The sequence below is a fragment of the Acanthochromis polyacanthus genome, chromosome 2 (genome assembly GCF_021347895.1).
Source record: "Acanthochromis polyacanthus isolate Apoly-LR-REF ecotype Palm Island chromosome 2, KAUST_Apoly_ChrSc, whole genome shotgun sequence".
NCBI lineage: Eukaryota > Metazoa > Chordata > Actinopteri > Pomacentridae > Acanthochromis > Acanthochromis polyacanthus.
In genome coordinates this window covers 42,625,085-42,650,242 of record NC_067114.1, presented here as the reverse complement: position 1 = coordinate 42,650,242, position 25,158 = coordinate 42,625,085, and the positions used below count along the sequence as shown (strand labels likewise).

General features: G+C 39.9%; 1 long non-coding RNA gene across 1 annotated transcript; it reads left to right on the top strand.

Moving 5' to 3' along the window:
- Positions 1-20,697: 20,697 nt before the first annotated feature.
- Positions 20,698-24,416, top strand: LOC127533005 (uncharacterized). Its single transcript, XR_007940611.1, has 2 exons — positions 20,698-21,236; positions 22,149-24,416. It is a non-coding gene; the product is annotated as an uncharacterized LOC127533005 (long non-coding RNA).
- Positions 24,417-25,158: the final 742 nt, after the last annotated feature.

Here is a 25,158-nt window from a genome sequence, read left to right as displayed (position 1 = left end):
ACTTTATGATCAAAACAATTTGTCATCGTCTAAAATTAAATAATTTTTTCACTTTACAAGGTCGTCCCACAGGCCAGATTTGGAACTTCTGGCAGATCGATTTTGGCCCATGGGCCTCATGTTTGACACCCTTATTTTCAGCTAAACATACTGAAGTCTCAGCTCATAGGTAGTATAAGTTTTTGAGTAAAAATTCCTAAAGCGGATGGAGTCATGTTGATTTTTGTATGGTTTTGTTCATGCTAATCTGTCATAACTTGAGAAATAATGTAGCTAATGTCCTGATATTTTTCAGGCTCATTGATACGACATAATGGTACGTCAATGCTTTGATAGAATAATACAAACCAGTTACATGATGGTGCAAGTTTGGTCAAAAATTCAGTATTTCTGTCTACTTCGATATTCTACCAAGCATAAAACCTTTATTTTTCACAAGAAGAAGTAGATTTTTTTGGCACCAATAAGAGCTTTAAAAATGTAACGTATGTCAGAGGCTTATTTATAAGAAAGGAAGTTCTAAAATTAAGGTTTTAGCATTTATGGCCAGTATTAGGACAATCATCGTGCAGCTCAAAGACTGAGCTCAAGCTTTGATCATCTCAAAATGAGCATGAGTAATTTGTTGTGCACTATCGGCAGCTCAAGCTTGTTAACCCTCATGAGCGACACAGCTACATATGTGACGTAACTGCACAGGGCTGTGGGTCAGAATGGCCAGAAATACATGCTGGCTTGCATACGCTGACAGCTGGTATTTTCGGCATAGTGCATTTCTTAATGTACCGTGTATTGTATGTCTTTCTGGCTGACTACAAAGTATGGAGGTATGGATATTGGACTGCAGCCCAGTTGGTGCCACCTGCTAAAAATCCACAGAGAAGAAGAAAAACAAAAGCTTTAAGTATTTATGAGAGAAAAATGGAGAGAAGTCTTGAGCAATTGCTTCTAGTCAGGCAAGATGCAATTATTTGTACATGTTAGCTGGTATTAGAGCTGCTGCATGCTGTCAATGACAATTAACAGCCATTTGAGGTAAATATTCTCTGTCAGAAATTATTTTTTAAAAAAAGGTGCTTCCATCACCAATGAAGTGCTTTAGCTCTCTTTCAAAAAAAAGTAAAAAAAAAAAAAAAAACCTTGAGGGAACACTTCCTTGTGATTCTTTTTAGATTTCAGATTGAGTTTTACTTTTTTACTTCTTCTGATGTGCATGAAAATACAATACAAAAGCAGAGTTCTTGATGGTTCCTTGAAGTTTTCAGACTTTGCAGATCATAGCATGCCCCAAATTTACCCCCATTAATCAGAATAGCTCCTTTTTCGTTTTTTTCTTTGGGTACAAATTTGCATATGGCTGCTTCATTTGTTGAAATTCATCAAAACTGCATATAAACAGTTAAAGTTATCTCCGCTATCAACAGCACAACAAACCCAATATCACCACCTGGCAGGGTTTCGCTTTTTTTCTTCATCTTAGCTCATTCCCTGACCGTAAATAAAATTCCTGCTTGGCTTCGCTTAGTCATGTTAACAGAAAGTGCAGCAGTAAGTGAGTAACGACCTGTGTTCTGCAGACGAACCAAAGATCAGGAGATGTTCACCGTGATGCACAGGAATCTGAGGATATCACAGCGCAGTATAAAGTGCAGTTATGCTGCAGAAGTGGAGCTGGAAATGTTTGTATGTGATACTTTGGCTCCACTGTGAGACCTTCACACTGTTCTAATCCTTCTACTTTACCCCTAACAAATGGTGACTGACCCCAGCAGCTGGTCTTCATTTTATCAAAGTGAAAACATTTTACAGCCAGCTCTCTGGTCCTTGAGGGGACTGAGTGTTTGAAAGTCAACAAACAGATTGTAGGTAAGATTTTACACAAGATATACACAATATGATGCTCTATTCCTGATGTGGTAGACAGACAGAGGAAAAAGCTACACTGAATAAAAGCATGAATGCAGCATGAAAACGGTCTCCTTAGACGTCTTATTTCTATTGTTGTGGTTGGAAAGGACTTTGAATTTAGTGAGTTCAATTGTTTCGTGATGTCTATTCTGTTGTAGAGATGGAACAGCAAATTCCCCCGTGTTGAAAAGAAGGGATAGAATTAAATAAAATATCACAGGCTGTTTTTATATTTTTGTTTAGTGTGAAACAGATGTGCTTTATGTGTCTCTAAGTAGCTTCAGATCTCAGAAACATTTAGATTTGATATCTGCTGAAATGCACTAGATGTTTTAGATGAATTATTTCAAAGCATATGACTGTGTTAAAAAAGCATTTGTTCTGGCTCCTGGGGTTCATAAACACTTTCATAACTATGGGAATAGTGTTTTTGTAAACTAACTTTGCAACTTTTTGGATATAAAGCAGTATCTCATTCTATTAGATGTTAGCAGGGAGCCGGACGATGCTGAACACGTGTTACTGCACAGCGGATGGCACAAAAGAAACCAAAAGTAGTTTTCCAATCAACAGTTCTGCCTGTCTTTCTTCTCTCTATTCCCTTCCAGGCAAACAATCCATTCTGCAGCCCAGAGAAACTCAATCTTGCCAACCCCTATCATTTACAGCTTGTGCTGCTGCGGCAGGTCAGGCTGAGAATGAGGCTCCGAGTTCTATTTACATGATATTGTGGTGGAGGAGGTAGCAGGGATTCCTTTGTTTCTCTGCTTGAGAGGATGAATTCAGTCTTGCTGCAGTCTGACTGAACTTGAGGCCTCCAACTCCAAAGTAAAAGTAAATTCCACTGCCGCTGCTCAGTAGTTTCAGATTCATAGATATTATCTGTTATCTCCCTCCAGCTACACAGCTCTGATGTCTCGTGTCGATGCTTCCGAAATACATCCCACCGCCTCTCCTCCAAACTGTCAGATTCCATGGAATATTTTTCCCAGATGATGTTGTAGATCATATGTAGCATTTTCAGCTTCTTCAATGAAACTGGACAGCTCAGATTGGCCCCTCCATCAGCTTGCTGCCCCCACAGCTCAACAGCTTTCAGTGTTTACACCTCCGATGACAGTTCTATATCTCGGTTGCAACTTGTTCAGGAGTTTGCACAGCAGCTGTCAGATCCTCACCACTGAGCACGAGGCAAAAGCAGCAGTCGCTCGTCTTCAGAAGTCGACCTCAAAGCCAGCAGGAGAATATCACACGAGCTGGTGAAAGAGAAGGAAACCGACTTACAACTAAGCCAGAGTCTCTCCACCAGGAACATTTGTACACAAGAGGACCATCACGAGCAGATGTAAAGTAGTCGCAACACTTAAATGGCATTGATTATTGGATGGAAGTGCCAATATAAGAACACAAGCTTGGTGAAATTAAAGTAGCATTAAAACACAATTTCCTTGTTCTTCCAAGCACTGAAGGCATTTTTTTTAGCACGGAGTGCAACTGCAACAAAAGAAAAGCCTTCAAATGTTGTATTAAAATGTAAACTCTGAAAATAATTGCATATGTCATAATGTCAAAAAGGAATCAACTAGGAAAATCTGCAACTCTAACATAAGAGAAAAGAAATAAACACAAAAACACAAATGTATTTGCATGAAACTGCACACGAGCGGTGCGACAGTGAACGCACGACGGGGAGAAAACGGAGAGAAAATGAAAAATAAATGAGATGTGGTGATGGCAGCCACTAGTGGGAGGCCTGTGGACGCGTTTCGATGCTGTTTGCTGATCAGGTTTCAGCATGAGAGCGAGCTAAAGTAGGCCAGCTGTGGAAGAGCCATTGATTGTGCAGAGCACATCAGACTTCTTTTAGAGTCCTTCTGTAGCTGCCGTCTCCGGAGAACCGTGAGGCAAAGATCCAGCCACAGACTGGAGAAGGGAGGCTCGAGTGGTTTCTGTCCTTGACCTGAAAATATCGGAGCGCCCAGTGCGTCTGTCAGATTGACGACTTCAGCTGCTAAACCGGCCGAAAACTGACAACTGGGGAATTTTAAAATATTGTTTTACAACAAATCATCCCCTGACACCTACTACACAATGCATTTCAGGGAAAACAAGAAACAAATTTTAGAGAGATAAATCTGCCATCTACCAATTAGATGACTCCACAGTGGCCTCAAGGTTGAGAAAGACTGATGTTGTATTTTTGTTTTCTTGTAACACAAAATGATTGAATGAAAAATACCATGCTATTTATTGAATTATGACCATTCACAGACACTTTATGCACCAGAAACTAGAGTATGCACAGTCACAATTATAAAACATCACCTTCACTTCATTCAGAGAGCTATAGCCTAGCTTATGTGTATGTTCAGGAAATGGTAAATTACAGCTTTACTCTGTAATCAGTTACACGTTGTCTCCCTGTTGTGAAAGAAGTTGTTTTTCTGTAAAGTTTCCCAGAATGGCTGAAGGTGCTGCAAGATGTTTAGACTGTCCACAACCTTGTCTCTAGGAAAATCCATTTCTGTGCAGCTAAATTATCCTCACTCAGATTATTTTTAGGTGTATCCGCAGGCTGGATTACATTCAAGGTTTTTTAATGCTCGAAGCACCACATTTATGAGCGGCATTGGAGCCTGCGTGAGGAGTGTGAGGTGCTTGACACTCACATCACACTCACACCGAGAGCTTTGCTTTCCTAAAGCTGTGATTAGGTTTAGGCTAACACAGAACTTTGCAAAAACATTATCTTAACCGAGTGCTGTCAGAGCATAAATAAAAGCACAAAACAAGTAGATAATGCTGTAGTTATTAAATTCTACTACATAAACTCTGTTCTGCAAGAAATAATATTTTGACAGAAAAAAACACGCTGTCAGTAAACATGACACGCTCAGTATCAACACATTCACAACTTCCCAGATATGTTGATTAACCACATTTCTTCATTATGCCAATAAGCTGACATAATCAAGTCGCAATTACATTTCTTTCTAAGCATATTTGCTGTTGAGATTTAATTGTATAGTCGCATCATTTCTAAGAGACACAGTTGTTAGCAGCAGATTGCAATCCCTCCAGGACACACTTGCGATTTTTGCCTATTATAAACAAATGCGATGTGATGGTGTGTGTCTGTTTCGTCTTCAGTGTGAGAGGTTGCACAAACAAAGTAGTGCTGAGGGAGACGCACGCAAGAGTAATAACTAGATTAATTTAAAGTCAAACAAGCCGCAGAATCAATAGGCACTTGTGGTTTGAGATAACGATATCACGAAGCTATCCAAAAGAATTGAGTCTCTCTCCACGACGTACATTTGAGGAAAAGTCTCACCACCGGGGGAATTAAAAACATTTTCAGAGAAAATGATGATCATTAGCGCAAGAAACGGCCTAAATGTAAATGATCTTTTACTTACCAATCGACCTGCAGGCTTTTCTCCACTAAGAGCTGCAGAATTGACAGAACTGGATGGTATGCAGCTCCAGAAATGGATCATTCCTTATGCCCTACAGCTGAAGAGAGGACAAAGTTAGATTTGAAAACGATTTACTCTTTAGGGCACAGCTGGAGTGAAGCAGTAATATACAGTTTGAAGTATAAAATGGAACCAGAGTGATAGTATCAATTGTGCTGTGGCAGAATGCCTTGACAGTTGGCCTATTCGCCTTCAACAAGTAGAGATGCATTTGCTGCTGTATGCCGGCGTGGCAGGCAGGAGATGCAGATTATACAGCTGCACTCTCTTTCTGTTAGCCCGTGTCATCGCTGACAGCGAGGGTAAAAAGGCACCGAGTTTTGCCCCAGTTAAGTTGAGTCATGACTTTTATCCTTCGCTATGTATCTCCCAGTCGCCCCGCTGGAAACAATCCAACACTGAAATTGTGTGGAAGGCACTTTGCAAATTGCATTGATCTTTCCGTGGACCTGCCTCCCACCTGCTGCCCATCCTAATGCCGGTCTCGTTCTCCAGCAGCCTGCACTTAGAGAAGGAGCCTGACAGCCTGAGATGGCTCTGATCAGACACGAAAACCCTCAAACATGCACATGCATACAAAACATGTGCGCACATTTTGCACATCTGCCAACCAGAAAAACCTCTGAGGGTGCTCTGCGATATCAGAGCAGCAGATCCTTCACGTCCTGTAAGCATCAAGATAGGGCTTGTTTGTCTGGGAGTCCCGATTAATAAAATTTCATTCCTACACAACTAAACTGCATCCTTAATTACATTTTTATGGACTGGTATTTTCTCTTGGATTATGTTTGTTTGTGACACATCACAAATAAATTTTAAATAACACATCTTTGCCAGGTGTTGTATTGTTTTCCAACTGTTCATCAATCATATATTGGCTGGCTGGAAAGAAGCACAAGTACACTCTAAAAGATCATTCAAGGAACTTATTCCTACCACTAAGTTTACTGATATAGATCAATTTTTTGAGTTGCCAACATTATTGCGATAGGTTGGGTTAGCAAAAAAAAAAAAGCATTGGTAATTGTGTCAACTTAGTATTTTGTGCAATTTAAACTTAAATTTTATTGTTAGTTGACTTAAAATTAAGTTCAAGTTGAGATAATTCAATGAAAATGGTGTGATAGCTTAATGTTCTTCCTGTAAGCATCGAGATGGGTTTTGTTTGTCTGGGAGTCATGTCTAATAAAAATTTCATTCCTACACAACTAAACTGCATCCTTAATTACATTTTGATGGATTGGTATTTTCTCTTGGATTACATTTGTTTGTGATGCAACACAAACACATTTTTAATAGCACATCTTTGCCAGTTGCATTATTTTCCAACTGTTTCTTCTTTTCAGCCAAGCAGTCATATATTGGTTGACTGGAAAGGAGTGTAACACTCTAACAAGTAATTCAGAAACCTATTCCTACCACTAAATTTACTGATGTAAAGAAACGTTTTAAGTTGCCAACATTACTGCGATAAGTTGGGTTAGCATAATAATGTTGGTAACTGTATGAACTTAGTGTTTTGTGCAATTTAAGCGTATATTTTATTGTTAGTTGACTTAAAACTAAGTTCAAGTTGAGTTAAATGAAAGAAAAAGGCATCATAGCTTAATGTCCTTCACGTCCTGTAAGCATCAAGATGATGCTTGTTTGTCTGGGAGTCATGTCTAATAAAAATTTCATTCCTACACAACTAAACTGCATCCTTATTTACATTTTGATGGATTGGTATTTTCTCTTGGATTACATTTGTTTGTGATGCAACACAAATGCATTTCTAATAACACATCTTTGCCAGCTTTTGCATTATTTTCCAACTGTTGCTTCTTTTCAGCCAAGCAATCTTATATTGGTTGGAGCAAGTACGTTCTGAAAATTTTATTTTTTTAAAAACACCTAATTTACTGATTTAGAGAAACTTTTTAAGTTGAAACATGATGGGTTGGGTTGACATAATAATGTTGGTAATTGTGTCAACTTATTATTTTGTGCAATTTAAACTCAAATTTTATTGTCAGTTGACCTTAAACTAAATTCATGTTGAGCTCAATTGATGTAAATGGTCTAAAAGTCTAATTTTTCTTCAGGACTTTACATCTCCTCTGCTATCTTAACAAGTCTGGACAATTTTAAACAGTTAAGACTGCCAATTTTTGGTTAATCATATAATAGTTTCATTAAAGGTTGTCTTAATTCATAAAAACTGATGAAAACTGATGCATTGTTTCCATTTTTTTTTTTCCGTTTGAGCCTACATATCATGTTTTGGAATGTAGTTTGGTGGCTGAACTAAACCAAATAGCACCAAAGTAAAACTGAAGTCCAAAAACAATGATCCCACAAAAGACACAAACCTCAGTCTCCTGGATGAACATCAATCGTCAGACTGATGATGGAAAATAAAATGTATTTCTTAATGCATACTATCTTCTTCCATTGCTCCTTGATCTAGTTCATGTGCCCATGATAGATGCTTTTTTTTCAGTGTATTGAGCTCTCTGACTGATCTACACAGCCCTAACAAGCTGCAATGTACTGTATTTTTGCACTGACATTTTCATCACTTCATTCTACAGTAGCTCCACTGTGTACTGGGAACACCTCACAAGACCTGTTCTAAATTCTCACACATTTTTTCTGCTTCCAACACACAGGTTTCCAAAAATGACTATTTACCTGCCGCCTAATATATCCAACCCGGTGAGAGGTGCCACTGTAATGACGTAATCAGTGTTATTCCCTTTACTTGTCAGTGGGTTAAATGTTGTGTCTGATCAGTGCGTATTTACAGAGTTCCAGCATCTTGATTATGAATAATGTTTCACATATTATTCATCCCAAAGGTCATAGTCACAGTCCACCGCTTACTTTTCTGCAGTGATGAAGCTTCTGTTTTCTATGTTCCACTCTGTTTTCAGTATACCTTCTTAATATTTGAAATATAGCACCAAGAAGCTTTTCTGAAAGTTTTCTGTCTGAACAAATGCAGCAGCATATACTGATGTGAGGGGTCATGCTATCTTCTAAATAAATCAGTGTATTTTCTCATTATTTCTACATAAATGAAATTGCTTTCTTGTGATCTTAGATAAAAATAAATCATTCTGATGTGGTAATGACTTCCTATTTAAGCTCACCATGTCGTGTCTGACTGAATTTCACATAATAGGATAGCGACAGAGAACACTTTCCTATTGATTTGATGTAAATGTCTTCTTTGAGACTGTTGTACTGACTCCCAAATAGGAACTGTTTCTGGTCCTTCATATGGATTTTCACATCAAAAAGCAGCATATCAACATGCCTGCAATCTTGGTGGCTATTTTTAGCTTATCAAAATAAAACTCTTAAGGGTTAAAATATGAGCTGTTTTGATTTTTCTGCAGCATGCAGGCTGTTTATCAAACTGTCTTCGGCACGGTTCAGCGTGTCGCCTTGTTTACTGTTATTTACCACGTAATCACAGTTGTTAGAGTAACGAAAGCAAGCGGCGAGTGTTTTACTGCGCTTATACAAAGTCCCAATAAAGTGGTGTCAGCTCTGTGGAGTTAATTGGCAGGGGAGCGGCGCTATCATTCAGTGTACCTGGCTCTTAATGAGTCCCCTCAGGTTCCACGAGGCTCCTAACACGGAGCCCCCATGGCAATCATGAGTGTTATTGACCATCCTGGTTTCTCCGGCTTGAACCGGCGATGGCCGTCCCACTGCAGCAGCACTCAGCCCTGTCACTCCACCGCCACCACCAGCACCACCCCTCCTTCCCTTCAGATACACACAGCCTCAGGGCTGAATGCACAATCACACGGTATGCCCCGGCGGCTCACACCCCACTGCACATACAGTGCAATCAGTGTCGCCATCAGTGTATTCTCAGTACAATCCAGAATTTACAATAACCCATTTCCTTGACACTTAAAAAGAAAAAACAGTAGTAAAAAAAAAGAAGGAAAAAAAGCCGCGTAGAGGTGTCGAAGCTGCAGGTTTGGGGTTTGGGAACCCGCTGTGCGAGGAGTTTAGGGGGTGGTGAGGTGTTCAGAGGTGGCGGCGGCCTAAATAAAATCAATTACCATCATCGCCATGTGCCAGGCGGTGATAAATAAGCAGGACTTGGTGTGGATAGCCGCCAGGGTTGATCTGATGGTGTGAGTACAGATGGCGTCCTCACACCAGCGCTGCCCACTGGCATAAACCACAGAGTGTGTGTGGCTCCCAGACAAAAAGAGCTCACAGATGGGCTCAACAGCTGAGGTGGATGCTAACATGCTTTCTGGGGCTTCATGCAGGCTGAATGCATTGTTCCTTTATTCTGAATAAAAGAATGATTATGCAGGTTTTCTTAGAAGAGCAAGACGAAAGCACCACATTGCACACTCCTACATGACGCATCATCAGTATTCAGGCTTCATATTAATCAGCTCTAATGCATTTCCATCCTAATGAGATGAGTTTATTGAGTCCTAAAGCAATCTTTGCACTAATAAGCTGTTTACAAGCAAATCAATTATGGAAGAAAAGGACATGCATAGTCAATGTGCACAGACACTATCAAATCAAAGCAGAGGTTTGTGAACATTTGAATATTCACTGGACTCTGTGGTGATGTTTCAAGGGCGTGTTTGTTACAATGATTAACTCAGTCAAGCTCAATGAGCATAAGGTTAGAGGTTTTATAAGATAAATTAAAAGTTTTAATTCTTATATAAACTGCTGAATCATTTTTCCACAGTGGCAAAGTGTGTCTTCATGGAGGAAAGGGCACCGAATGGGGGATAAATTAATTAACTTTGTTTTTTTGTTTGTTTGTTTAAAGCAGCTCCAGAAGAAGGAGGCTTCTACTCTGCATCCTCACTGACGAGGCAATTAATAAAATAAAGTTTGGCAATACTTCTGATAAACTTCCTCCTCCAGTGGCAGTTATAGACTAAACAATTTAAAAGGGGTTGGCGAGTTTCCGCTGTCCTTCACCGCCGCAGAGCTCCCACTGTCAGACTCGTTATGTTCAGCTCAGATGCAGATCCAGCCTCCCTGATCAACTGCAGCTCTGCAGAGATCCACTAGTGTCGTAAGGAAAAACTGCTGCTGACTGCTATTGACCGGATGTCACTGCTCTTGGCTCAGAGATAATAGATTTGCATCAGATCTGCAGGGGAATATTTCTGCTCCTGCAAAACAATCTATCCAGAGTTCAAGAGGCTGGTCTCTGGTATAGGCTCATTGATTCCTGAGGATGTGTGCGTGTGTGTTTGCATGTTTTAATATAAAGGGAGGGAAGGATCGTGACGAGCATGAGATGAGACATTGCTTGTATTAATGCACAGACAGACAAAATTAATCTTGCGATTCAAATTTAGGAAAAGTAGATTGTTTCTGCAGATCTGTGAGGAGGAGAGAGCACAAACTGTCAGGTGGTTTAATTACATAGTTGTTGTTTTTAAATGGAAAATAAAATCTATAATTTCGCTATGAGCAAGGCTTGAGAGAGGACAGTGTGAATTCTTCCACTTTGAGTTCATTTCTCCCAGAATATCGTTTGTAGTGTAAATACATTCAGATGTTATAACTGTACAATGTGGGTGTTTTATGAAGCTATAAAGAGCTCATTGTATCAACACATAAGATCATTCCTGAAAGGTAAAAGATTTGTGGTGAATATCAATCAGCTCATTAGATTTCTATATTTGTAATGAGCATGTATTACATGTCTGACCAAGTGTGAAATATCCTTTGACAATCAAGGCGTCCTGTCATGCACTAATTCCTTACCTATATTCATGTTTAAATCATTTTGCAATCTAACCGGATCCATAGGTCAGCGCTGACTCAGAGCTGTTGATGTGCAGAAAAGGTAAAAGCTTGAGCTGCATGGTACTTGCACAAAACGACCATAGAAACTAAATAAATGTTGTAAATATTACATAGATGCAGACTGCAGAGGTAGCAAAGCCATCCAAGATAAAAAAAAAAAAAAAGAAGAATGCTTTTCCATGCGGTAGAGGAGCACAACAATATTTAAATGTATTTACAGTGTGCTCATCTGCATAGCCACCAAAGCACCAGCAGCTGCACTAGAATACATCAGCTGCATGTTCACTGCCAATCGCCTTTTTCATGGGAATTCAGCCAAGAGTTTGTGTAGACAACAGCAGTTCAAAAAACATGCAACACCAATACTGCAAGATTTTGTCCCAGGTACTGCAATAATCATCTTACATCTTAAAGGTTCTGTGTTCAGCTGCCAGATGTTCCTTAAGGAGCATCTTAGACCAAAACATATGGTGTGCATCTTTATTTACTTTCATTCATGAAGAGGTTCTGTTTGCAAGAGCCACCCAGAAATAATCCGGATGCAAGGATTAGCCCACGTTAGCTCTGTAAAATGCACTCAAAAGCTGCATGGAATTGTTAACTCAAGCAACAGCATCTTCACTTCACCCGTCTCTGCTTCTGTGAGGACACGGCTGTTTCCACTGTCAGTTGGACCTCAGCAAACTTGTGGACAGACCAAATTTGCTCATAGATGGACAAACCCATGTGTGGAAATGCAAAGACCAGAGCAAAACAGACACAAACAGAACAGTAATAGCAGATGACAGTATGAAAAGAACAGTAGACACTCTCACACTGAGCTAAAAAGCAACAGAGAATGCACAAGGAAGGCAAACAATTTCAAAGGGAAGGACTCACATGCACACACATGTGACTGCCAAAACACAGAACAGAAAAAAACTTGCACTACAGCAGAGAGAGTATTATATTACTACTGTTACTCCACTATATCTTTACCAATCCAGTCTGCGCAGTCACATTCCTATACAACTAAAATTTGTTTTCAGTTACATTTTGAGGGAAACATATTTTCTGCCTGCTTATGTTAGTTTGTAGTAGTCTAGCCGCGCTAGACAACCCACGGCAACGAATTTAATTCTCTGCCAGGGTGGGTCTAGTTACCCTCCATAAGGCTCGAGGCTGGATTCTCCTAAAACTGGCCGGACCAATCACCATGAAGTATAGAGTCAGAAGGCGGGCATAACTAAGTGACGACAGAGGCGTGACGATTCTGACAGAAACAACCGGCGCACAATAAACAGTTATCTTTCGACTCGGCTTTGGCCACAGCCCTTAAAGATTTGAAGCTAAAATTCAACTTGAAAGATAAACAAAGGACGGCACTGAAGTGTTTCATTGAGAAGAAAGACATATTTGAACTTATGCCAACGGGATATGGCAAATCCTTAATATACCAGTTGGCTCCGCTGGTTGGGAAGCTAATGGGACTTAGCCACAATCCGGTGCTCTAGGAACTACGTCAGCCTATTCGTTGCGCTGATTGGTGGTATACCTACCCAACTGCTGCAGAGTGATTTGAAAGACAACCTTTTAGCCCGCCTCCCTCCCTGTCGAGCTTCCCTAGACCCTTGTGCCTTCAGAACATGGGGTCTAGCGCGGCGAGGCTAAGTTTGTAGCGCATCACAAATATGTTTCTAATTAATGTATCTTTGGTTCACTGTCGCTCATTTCAAACCAACCACTTATATATTAGATGGGGAAGAATAGTCGCCTTGGTAAACCCAGAAAATGGAAGAAATGCTTTAAATATATAGGGAAATGATCGCAATTTAACCCAAACCCTGACATTTTTTCACCCTAACAGTCATTTTTGTGTCTCACCTTAACCAAGCTTCTAACAAGTAAAAGTGTCCAATAAAGGATGATATTTTCCTGAACTTTAGCATGCAGTTTTTGTGCCTAAACCTGATTGAAAAGTAAGTGAAACAACCAAAGCAAAAGTTAATTCTGTCGCTGATGGTTTCTTGGCCATTTTGTGACATGAATCTTGGTGTTCTGGGTGAAAATCCGCTAGTTTAGACCACATAAAACTCCTTTTGCCTCCTAACTTGGATTTTGTTGGTTTTCCCACTATGTCAGAGGTCACAAAATACATCCGGTTCAACACAAAATTAAGTTACCTTCTAAATTTAATTGAGAATGCAGCTTAATTGTACAGGGACATGATTTTGTGGAGACAATGTTGATCTTCACATCGTGAAATGTGAAGATCAACAAGATCAGCTAAATTGATGTTCAGAATTTGTATATTGCACCTTTAAAGGTTAAAATTCACCCTACAACTACAGATTTTAGGTTGTTTTACCTTCAAAAGTCCAATTTATTTTGTGGTATCTTCATTAATTTGTCCCTCTCCTTTAAATACATTTAAATAAATAACTGTTTTGTGTTCCATAGCAGCACAAAATGCACTGGGTAGCTCATTTGAGCCGCCATGCATAGCTTTCCCCATTGTATTGTGGCTCCATGCTGTTCTGTGTGTCTCACCACTGTGCATCACTGAGACTGAAAATGTGGAGATTAGCAGCAGGCATTTTCTCTGGAATGGAGGAGGTGTAAAAAGAGACATTTCTTTGTGAAAAAGTAATTTCAAGTATTAAAAGTTCCTTAAAATTCATGTCCCATAATCTCAGAAATACGAGCTTTCCATCCCAGGATGTCGGTGAGGAAATCGATAGTGAATGTAAAATTACTTTCTTCTAACGTCTTCACATGCAGAATATGACTGAAAATGAAAAATGGAAGAAAATGGGAAATTTTATACTTTCATTCAGACTTCTTATGCCTTCAGACTGTTAATGTATTTTTTATGTGCGCTTTTACTTTAATATAATTAAACAGAGGTTTTACTAGTTTGCAGGAGAATGTGCTGCTCTACTGAATATGCGTATTCAAAAAGCTACTGCATGGTGTTCTGTGGTCTGTTATTCAGACAGAACACAGGCTGATGCCAGTGTTTGATTCAAAAAAATAACAAATTGATCAAAGACTTGAGAAGCCTGTGTAGTCCTGAAAAAATGAAAATAAAGTGAATACAAAGGGGTCACTGAGGGAACTGCTTCCACACAATTTAATGAATTAGTTCAGAGGATAGAAGATCAAATCCAGAGAGGGAAGTGCAGATGACACGAGAAGATTCCAACTCTTACAGGCCATAAACCTCACGTCTTTGACTGTGGTCAGAGATACAACAGTGGGATGATGGGATACGATTGCTCTCATCTGCTCCATCCCTCGAGTTCCAGCAGATCCACTGGGAAACTTCACAAGGAAAAAAATGGATCAATTGTCCATGGGGAAGTCTCCTCTGCTGCCAATTCTGAGCTAATTAAAGATTCTTCTCCAGACCAACAACAACAACCAAAAAAACAGGCTCATCCTGTGCACTCCACGCTCTGCTCCGAGTATCTCTGGATATGCTGTGCAGCTCAGAAGACGGAAAACGTGGTGTACTACTCACCAGAGGTGTTTTCAATGGTGGCTAATTGTCTGCTTCCCCTCAGTGGTTCCAAAAACCAGCGTTGATATTTCCTAGGCCGAGCCGAGAGGTCGAGCCTTGCAATTACCTCCTGCCTTGTAAACAAATTGTCCTCCAAGACTGTCTCCTGCCAGGAGCTGCGGCGCACAGAAGAATGAACTACTCCATGCTCATTAGATAAAACAGGCCTGCTTTTATAGCCACGGAAACCGGCACCACTTCTGAATAGAAATGAGACGATCTGCATTTCAACTCGATTTCAAGCTCGAACTGTTTCTTTTCAGGAAATATACCACTAATGTACACTGTTATGCTGATATCCCTCGCTAAATGACCATTAGAGGGGAATATCCAGCGCAGAGACGCAGAGATCAGTATTTATCGAAGATGTTTTTGATATGAAAGATATAAACAAGAAAAAGACACGGTGGGTAGCAATAAAAATGCAAAACCTCCTCTGTGTACATTCAGAGTTCTTTTTGCTGCAGCAGACTTTTGGTTTAATGCATGGATTCAATGAAAGTGTGGCATTAGCTGAGGACATGGGACGAATTTTTTTTCCAAATAGCAATAGCATTAATGGTAGCCCATGCTTTTTGAGGTCATGATGATGCACACATAGCTTTGTATTCTTTAAGCCACTTTGCGTCGTCATTTCTTAATTTATTTTGCAGTGACAGCACATATGGGGATTATTATATTCCAATGAAATGGATATAGAACTTCTAGCTTCCGTGTTGAGCACATATCTCAAAGTAAGCACCAATATAGGACTTGTTTTTATATCGCCACTAACCCTGATCCTGGCATATTTATGAAGACTGAGTCGTGTGTCTCTTTGTCACAAATTAGAACCTCATAATCCGTCAGACTTTATTTTGTAGGTTTTCACATTTTGCAACTTTTGGGCTGAAAAGAGAAGATTCTTTACCATCTTTTCACATTATTCTTTCCAGTAGATACACAAAAGACTACTCGCTCAAGTGTTGCAGCCCAAAGTATCAGAACTAAGACATAAATGAAGACAATTATTGTATTTAAATTGACATATAAAAGAAAAACAATGCTAACATACCCAAATGGAAGTATAACTAATAGACTAAACTTCATCTGTGAGGTTCACCAGTCTCTCCAGACAGCCAGGAATAGCATTCGCACGCTACCAAGAGCGACTTAGTGTATTATTTGACAGTAAAGCAGCAATATTTCAAGTTTCATACTGTAATGCTTGCATCTCAACCACAAAAGCCAAGTCGGCAACAGAAGGTAAGTGCTTTTCACAGCACTGAGAGTGCAAGATAGTGCTATTACCCAAAAAGCAGGAGCACAGACCTGATATAATAGTCCAAAAATAATAATAAAATGAGGACTGAAAAGATTTGTTTGCCAGCACAAACCTGAAAATAGCTCACTATGGCTTTCTACCTCCAGAGCTGATAAGCAGCCATGGAAGTCTTGAGCAGAACTGGGTCTCCCAATCAAAGATGGCACCTGATTAATTCATGTGAAAGTTGCTAATCGGCACATATGCTGGAAAACATCTGCCGTGTTTCTGCGGGTTGCATCACGTTTCCATGTTTTTGAGGCCGTACAGGATGAACATTAGTCTCCTGTCAAACCACCAGAGAAAATAACTTCTGCTGGATGACCTCTTGTCCTCATCTTTTCTATGTTTTCCCAAATGTTATGGACCAAATCTAGAAAATTCTGGTAAGGGTCTTTTCAGCGGGTCGTTGTGGAGCTCAGAAACATTTATTCACTGTTTTACCGACACTCCTTTTTCAATAATCATGACTAGAACAAAAGCTTCAGGGAGCAATGTGAATCATACGACGAATGCAAAACTTAACCACCATATTTGCATGGTTTGGCCGCTGCTGCACAGCCCTGAACCGTTCCTGGGAGCCCGTCATTAACTGCAGCAGCAACATTTCACATTTACCTGTGACATTTATCTACTTGGAGAGGGCACCCTTGAGCCAACAGAGCTACACGAACACAGTAATCAATACAGGTGGAAGCACATGATATTAAAAACCTGCACCAGCGTGGATATGGAAATTTTTTATTGAACAAGATGACATCGAAAAATGAAACCGCGCTTTTGAACACATGTAGAATCACTGTCTGATTTCACGTGTTTACAAGCAGGTGCTCTCAAGTGATTTAAGAAAATAATCCTGACTTTCAGTTTCCTATAATTTAAACCTAGAATGTCCATGTTATTTCTCCCTTTTGGCTGTGGCTCCTATTCATAAAGTGTGCGTGTGAGAGAGAGTTATTGTGGTAGGTTGGCAATAGAGCTGGAACTCATAATTCACAGCAGGCTACTCCATTTCACCGGATCACCCTCCGTCTGTCCATCTTCTCTCTCTTTTCCCTCTCTGTCTCTGCCTTTGTCTGTCCTCAGGTTCCTTCTGCTTCTAACTCTCCTCTTCCTTACTTTCTCTTAGCTCAAAATTTTGGTTTTCGTAGCGTAGATATAATGCATCCTGTGTGAGGGTGATGCACACTGGGAGCAGCAACCATATTTATTTTTCAGGCTTTGGCAGTGAAGTTATTTAAGGATAAATCTGGGGTGGAGATATTGGCTTTTGCCAGATTAGTGGAGATCAGCGGATGGTTTAAAGTCAATTTATGGGTTAATCTTTAATGTTTGCTTTACTTTGAGATCTGCTGTGTCAGTGTTTGTGAATGGTTTTCAAACTGGAGCTATGAGGAAGTGAGGACTGGATAATATTAAAAAAAAAGAGAGAAAATCTAGAGGCCTAAAACTCAGAAAGAACACACACACACAGACCCACACATATATACATGGCTCCACACACTCACTCACACACACACACACACACACACATCTAGTGATTTCAAAGTCCTCCTTGAACTGCATCAAACCGCATACATGATTTTGGTCATTGACTATTACCGGATCAAAGTCTTTCCGCTGCCAGAGCAGGCGAGCAGATTTGGAGTATCAGCCCAGCCCAGACTGGCAGGCAGACGCAGCGACAGAACACCAAAGTTAAATGGGTGAGTGTTTGGAAAGTGGGCAGGTCACACACTGCTCTATCTGCGTTGCCATGGCATCCGCAGGAAAGAAGAGCAAAGCCCCTCATGTCTCGCTCTGCCATGAAGGCATTCATCACTACAGTGACATCTGTCAAGGCATTGATTTACCGCCGCCCAAATGCAGACATCAGCAGACGATGTTGTCGTTTCAGGATGAAAAGGACGTTTTAAAAATAAAACCCGGAAAAAAAGCAATCCACATAAAGTGCGATTATTTTCTCTACACGGCAGAACACTGGAGATTTTTTTGGAGCGTCAAGGTTTAAATCGGACTTTATTTTTGTGGCTATAGGGTCTAAAAGCTGCGATATAGAGGCTTCCAAACTGCCGTGCATAATTCATGAGGCACAATCTTTGTGCTGCAAGGCAACGGTTTATCTAATACAGGTCAAGCCTAACTTTGAGCAAAGTTACCGAGCAGATAGGCCTACTCTTACATAAAGCAGCTCTCTGTTTCACATGGTGAGCCCATTGTGAATTGGGAGACCTCTGACAGCATGAAATGCAGCCTGCTCTACATGACAGCACTGGAACGAATTCATCTCACAGCTGACTGATCTGTTTGTTTGCCTCCTTGGTCATTTAAATCAGTGTATGTCAGAGTTTCTCCTCAGTGGTGACATTGCTAGCAGCCACTGCTAAAACATCCTGCACAGCGTTTCTCCACCATCTCTGTGAATGACCAGCTGCTCCTGTACTGTAATAAACACCGATGCTGAGATTCTCCAGCTCCACACACTCACCTTCACTCATTCAGATGGAGAGCAATGACACCAGAGGTCAAGTGAAGCTGCTGTGAATGCGATCTGCTCTCGGCCACTCTTAACCGAGGTCAAGATGATGAGTAAAATCAAGGTTTAGGTATAGAAAGTATTTTCTTCCAGCTCTCTGGGAAGATTTTTTTTTTCCTATTGATTTCTGGCATTATAGCAGCAATGTTTGTGTTCTACATGTGCCAAAGCGGTCATGTTTTCATTCTAATGAATTAGAAATCTCAGAAACTTGTGCATAGAGTTTAATTAGATTTGGATGAAAGTTCAAGCAAGTGATTACTTTTGCTTTTGAGGGCACTTTAAGGAGTTTGTTTTTAAATGAAAGATAACTGATTGAAAAAAAAATAGATTTTACATTTACAGGCTTGGTCACCAGTACATCTGTATGATGATAACATGAAACTCACTGAGTTTCCAGATTCAAATTAAAAAATACATGTATATTTTTAAAACATGCTAAGTTTTTTCTGTGAGTTTGCAGCTTACGGCCTTACAGTCTTCTTTAGAAGTTGGTTCCTCTGTAGTTAAAAGGAATAAGTTGACCTTGAGTCAAGTGGCAACCTGCAGTTCCTAAAATGACCACTTGAGGCTGCTCTAAAAGTAAGTTGATCCCCATAGAGTCAAATTTTAAATTTTTCAACTGTACAGCTGAAATAACCAGGTTTACATCCTGGAACAAGTAACAGCTTTGTGCTCTATAGCTAATTTCAACAATCAAGACAACAGTGCCGGGGGTGGAATTTTCTATAAATCAGCTGTTTAAACTGTGTTAAGGCTTAAAGTTATGCATAATTCAGGGTGTTGCTGCTTCAGGTGACAACTGGGTGATGTCACAGGACAGTTTGTGGCCACTCATGCTTCACTTCTTTGCTCATTATTGGATTGGCTAAGATTTATAAGAAGTTAGGCACTGCCCAGATGGCGAAAGCTGGAGCAAAACATGGATCTTCAAAACTGCTGCAAGTATTGTCATGGAGCGTTTTTCTAATTTTATATACAGTCGAGGCTTTGAGTTAAGATTTTGTGTGTCAAACTGCTGTTTCCATGGTCAGTAATTGGCTCAACTGCTCATTTGGCTCAACACTATAATCAGTTTACAAGCCGACATCTTGGTTAAGGTCAGCTCGTGGTTTTCACACAACCAATACTGACTTTAAAAGTGGACATGCATGTGGTTCTATTCGTACTACAATAGTTCAGTCTGCTATTGCTCCTCACATTTAAAACAGAAAAATGTACAGGGCTTAGAAGATACAGCAGCTGGTTATAGATTGGACTGTAGCACAAGATTTCTGGAGAATTTAAAACTTCCTACTTTCTTCACAAACCCTTACAAATCTATATGAATGAAAATACTGACTTAGCATGAAGCATTTATTGGCCTTCAGTTTTTTTTTCTTTTACATAGTTTTGTGAGTTTTCCTATGCAAATGAATACCCACTAACATTCCAAGTGTACTTGCTTTTACCTTCAAATAAAGTGGTTTAGGTAGTAAAGCTTGAATTTTACTTTCGTCCCCAACCTGCCTAGATCCAGAGCACGCTTTCTCTTTTTTCATTTTTTAAAAAAAAAAGTTTTTAAGGACAGCCATGGGAATTCATATTGGAGAATCAGTCTAATTCCTGGGTGGGTTTTCTGTGAGTCAAACGATTAAGAATCTGGCTTGCCAATGAAATCACAATGTGAGCGATAACCTCCTTAAATAGCATTCATTTTTTAAAGTTTGGTCAATATTTGTGCAATACTTCTGTCACTGAAATAGGAACTGCACCTTTATGATACATTTTTACATTGAAATTCTTGCACAAAGTTACTTTTGTAAGGTTGAAAACAATCCTTTTTTCGCTTGGTCTGGAGGTGAAGTTCCTGGAATGGCATAAGATGGACGAGGGTAAGTCTATTTGTCAAGAATATTTTCATTTATCAATTGATCAAGACAAATGTGAGTGTCATTGCCTGTCTGTATATGTAGCCCTGTGACAGACTGGTGACCTGTCCAGGGTGTCCCCTGCCTTGGCTCGAGTCAGCTGGGATAGACTCCAGCACCCCCCGCGACCCTAATGAGGATAAAGCAGTGTATAGAGAATGGATGGATGGAATTAATCAAGACAATGCATTCACGAATACAAGACCCAAGATCAGAGGCGGACTTACCATTAGGCAAACACAGGCAATTGCCTGGGGCCCCAAGATTTCCAGGGGCCCCCAAACGTCTCGTGAAAGCTGATTAATAAAGGTGTTTTTTTTTATTTGAAGCAATTACTATTGTTTTAGTCTTAATTTGCACGCTTAAAAATAAATAAAAACGGTTGATCTATCACTATCATGATCGTTATCCCCCCTCCTGTCTCGCGCAATGGACTATTCCATGTTACTGCGCATGTGCAGGCTTGGTTCAGGAAGACGGCAGCAAAACAAACTTGTTGGCGCGGTTTTGAGAGAGCGGGTGAGCAGTGAGAAAGATGAAGCGGAGTTATCTGAGTGGAGCGGAGAAGAGAAGAAGGCGAGAAGAAAATAAACAGTTTTTATCAAAACTACCGAAGGTATCAACCTTTTTCACGGTGACACCGAGTGGGGATTCTCTGCAACAGCTAGAGCTAGATGCTGCTGTCAGTAGCAGCTCTGCTGTCAGTGTCAGCTGAGGAGATGTGGCAAGTGAAGCAAGGGATTCTTTTCATGAAGATGTGAGTATTAAATCGGTCGAGATGGTAAACTATATTCAATGTTGATTAATGTTATTTTCAATCACAGCAATAGTATTGAGATAGTTCTTAGATAATTATCCCCTCCATTTCACAATATTTAGTTGATTCAAAATCTTTGTTTAGTGAAAAATATTATTCACGGGACATGGGGAAATATATGAAAACAAAAGGGACACAAAACCATCACAGAGAAAAGGGGAGAAAGAGAAGGAAAGAGGGAAAGAACAAAACATCACAAAGAAAAAAGGAGACAAAACTATCACAGAGAAAGAAGGGAGAAAGAGAAGGAAAAAGGGAGAAAAAACATCAGAGAAAGAAGGGAGAAAGAGAAGGAAAATGGAGACAAAAACATCACAGAGAAAGAAGGGAGAGCAAGAAAACATCACAAAGAAAAAGGAGACAAAACTATCACAGAGAAAGAAGGGAGAACGAGAAGGAAAAAGGGAAAAAAACATCAGAGAAAGAAGGGAGAAAGAGAAGGAAAAATGGAGACAAAAACATCACAGAGAAAGAAGGGAGAGCAAGAAAGAGGGAGAGAAGAAAACATCACAAAGAAAAAGGAAGACAAAACCATCACAGAGAAAGAGAAGGAAAAAGAGAGGCAAAACCATCACAGAGAAAGAGAAGGAAAAAGAGAGGCAAAATCATCACAGAGAAAGAAGGGAGAAAGAAGGAAAAAGGGAGACAAAAACATCAGAGAGAAAGAAGGGAGAGCAAGAAAGAGGGAGAGAAGAAAACATCACAAAGACAGAAGGGAGACAAAACCACAGAGAAAGTAGGGAGGACGGAAAGACAAAAGGTAAATTTGCTGAAATTATGCTGGTAAAATTTTTGTTCTCATAATTGATCTTGTTATCTTTTGTGGTGTCTTTTTTTTTTTTTTTTTTTTAGAAACGCAACATACAACTTCATCCAGGCTGAACCTGCTGCTGCTGCCACACTAAAGACGTGTTGAGGTGAGAATAAAACTTTTGTCAGTGCAGTATGAGGATGTCAAGGGCCCCAATGACTGGATTTGCCTTGGGCCCCCAAATGACTAAATACGCCCCTGCCCAAGATGTCACAAACCAGAATTATCCTTTAACCTTGCTGTTTGTCTGCCTATCTCTCAAATATCAGTTTGTTCATTTTCTCTCCTTTCATACTTTTCTTATAAAGTGTCGTATCACTGAGTTATGTCACCTCTCTGCCATTAACCACGCAATGGTGCATCTCTCTCATTCCTGCAAATGTGTCTACACCCCATTAAAAGATAAATTTGCCTTTCCTCTCCTGTGTAAGTTCCTCTCTCTCCTCATCTTGCTACCCAGGTCTCTGAAAATGTGTTTTCAGCCCCTCTCCATTCACACTGAATCAGACTCTGGTAAACAGGGTGACAGCTAAGTGGTCTGAAAAGAAACACCCTTGGATTTCATCACCAGCAATGTCTGACAACCACATTTGGTTGCCCAGTGAGACATGTGCGATATGACTGGCTGCATTTTCACAGGATTAATCGTAATTAAAGGAGCACTGCTTTCTGATTGGGAATGGCAGCGTCCTGATAAGACCCTGCCATCCCACAGACCACACCAGACAATCAACTGTCACTCGTGGCAAGCATGCCCTGTCCTATTATCACAAATAACTGGGACTTCTTTAATAAGACAGAGTTTTTTTTAGAGAAGCTGCATCACAGCTGTACATTTACGTGATGCATTTTTGGAAAAATATAGACAAGAAATTGAAAAAAAATATTGTAATGACCATATTAAGTCCTGTGCATCAGCCTTTTCAGAGTCCATACAGAGAAAAAGCAACTCACTCTCAATTTGGAAAGCCATTGTCAGAAACATGTCTTTTCTCTGGGGGGACTCAGGTGAATGCACTCTTTTCTTGTGGGTAGATTAAAAGCCCGAGCCGCTGTGATTAACAACTTATTATCTGTTAGATTAATTTCCAGCTGCTGAATATTTCAGAATGCAAGTGTGAGGCTTTCTTTAGCGGACCTATACTGGAAATTAACCTCATCCTCATTATCACCCTCCCTAGATGATGTGTGAAAGCCGTCCAGAGGATGGTGAGAACAGAATACACATCCTGCTTGGCACTTTCTGCCAAAGACTTGAACTAATTAATACACAATTTTCTACAAGGTAATGCGAAAGCTGCCTTGGCCGTTGCTTTGCCAGAAACATTTCTCTCTTTTTTTCAGAACTTTGTCCACATTTCAACCGCTGGTGCTAATTAGCTTTGCTTCCTGGGCCTCAGCTGCTCACTGCCAAAACATCCCTGCTCCTGAAGTGCTACTTTGTAAGGTCAGAGTGATGTCATCTGCTCGGCTGCAAGAGAGCACCGAGCATGATATAAACGTCTTCATCTGATCATGGTAGTTAGATTTTTACACAGACATTTGTGTGGGTCTCTTTGCATCGCCCAGAAGAAACAGATTGTGTGTTTCTACAAGCATAAGTCTTGAGTGTATACACAGACAGCCACTGTAATATGTCGGCTGCCCTTGTGTCTGCAATCAGCTTAACTCATTGGAGACTTTTTAGCTTTAGTCCTCTGAACTGCAAAACCCACTGACAGGATTGAAAAGCATGTTTTTAGTTTAAAAAAAACACACACACACAGCCAAATTACACTTTAAGCTTCAGTCAATTCCAGCCGTTTTCAGTACAAAAAATCGCTAATATTCTATTTTTAAATAAAAAAAATTACGAAAAATACAGGGAATATTGGACGCACATCGCGAGGTGCATTTCCTTGAAAACGACCGATTCGTGGATTTTATACCGACTTCAGGACATGTTTTGGACAAAATAGTTTACTGGCTTGTGTCATCTGGATGTAAAAGGTTGGATTTTGGCCGTTTTTTGTGGAATCTTTTTTTCTGTGTGTAATAATAAACCCGGAAATGTGAGTCGCGCTGTGTGCGTTGAAGCCGTGTATAGAGAACGGATGGATGAATATTTGTTTTTGTCGGACAAATGTGTTTTTCTCACCCGCTGTGGTAATCGCATCTGAAAGTGGTTTATACCGGCGGATTCATGAGAATCTAAGCTTTCCATCGGCGTATAGTGTTTGTATAATCGGGTTTGCAGCCGTCGGACATTCTTGAAATTCCTATGCAAATTAGTAGGTGTACCGCCGGCGGTACACCTACGACGCACTGAAGCGTAAAGGTCTAAAACTGTAAAAACTGAATCGTCACAATCAGCCTATCCGTGAACATGCTATTCTGTGAGAAAGTAACCAAATCCAAGCTAAAAAATTGTGATACTTAGTCAAAAAAAAAAAAAATTCCACTTTTGTCATTTAAAAATTCACCAAAATAAAACCACTGGATCTAACCACATTTCATAAAAAATTAAAAATTCTACATTCTGTGGCGCAACTTTGAAGCTTAATGTGACTAAGTTGTGACCTACAGTAAAGTGAAAAAAATTCTAGGACTTTTCAGCTGAATTGCAGGTTTGGTTTACACCAAACAGTGAGATAACAGTATGGAAACAAATTAAAAATGCAAAAAATGAAGTATTTATGGTACATAGAGTTGACTTTTTTCAGTATAATACAGAAACACCTTTGGGCAGATGGGAAAACCTGTTGCACACATTGTTTCCACGTTTTGTCAATTTAAAAAAAATACAATAAATTCAACTTTTATATTCATATTTTTAATGACTCATGGCAGCTGTATAAAATACATTTTTAAGTTCTCTCTATTTCTACCTGTAAATTTAAAGGTGCAAGGTTGTATATAAAAATGAGCCCACATTGAGTAAAAATGTAACAGACGCAAAAAAAAATAAAAATAAAAAATACACCCAGCAACTGCTTAGGGTTCAGAGGATTATTATAAATTTTGGCAGAGTTGAACATCACTATCTGGCCAAACACAGCCTTCACACACTTT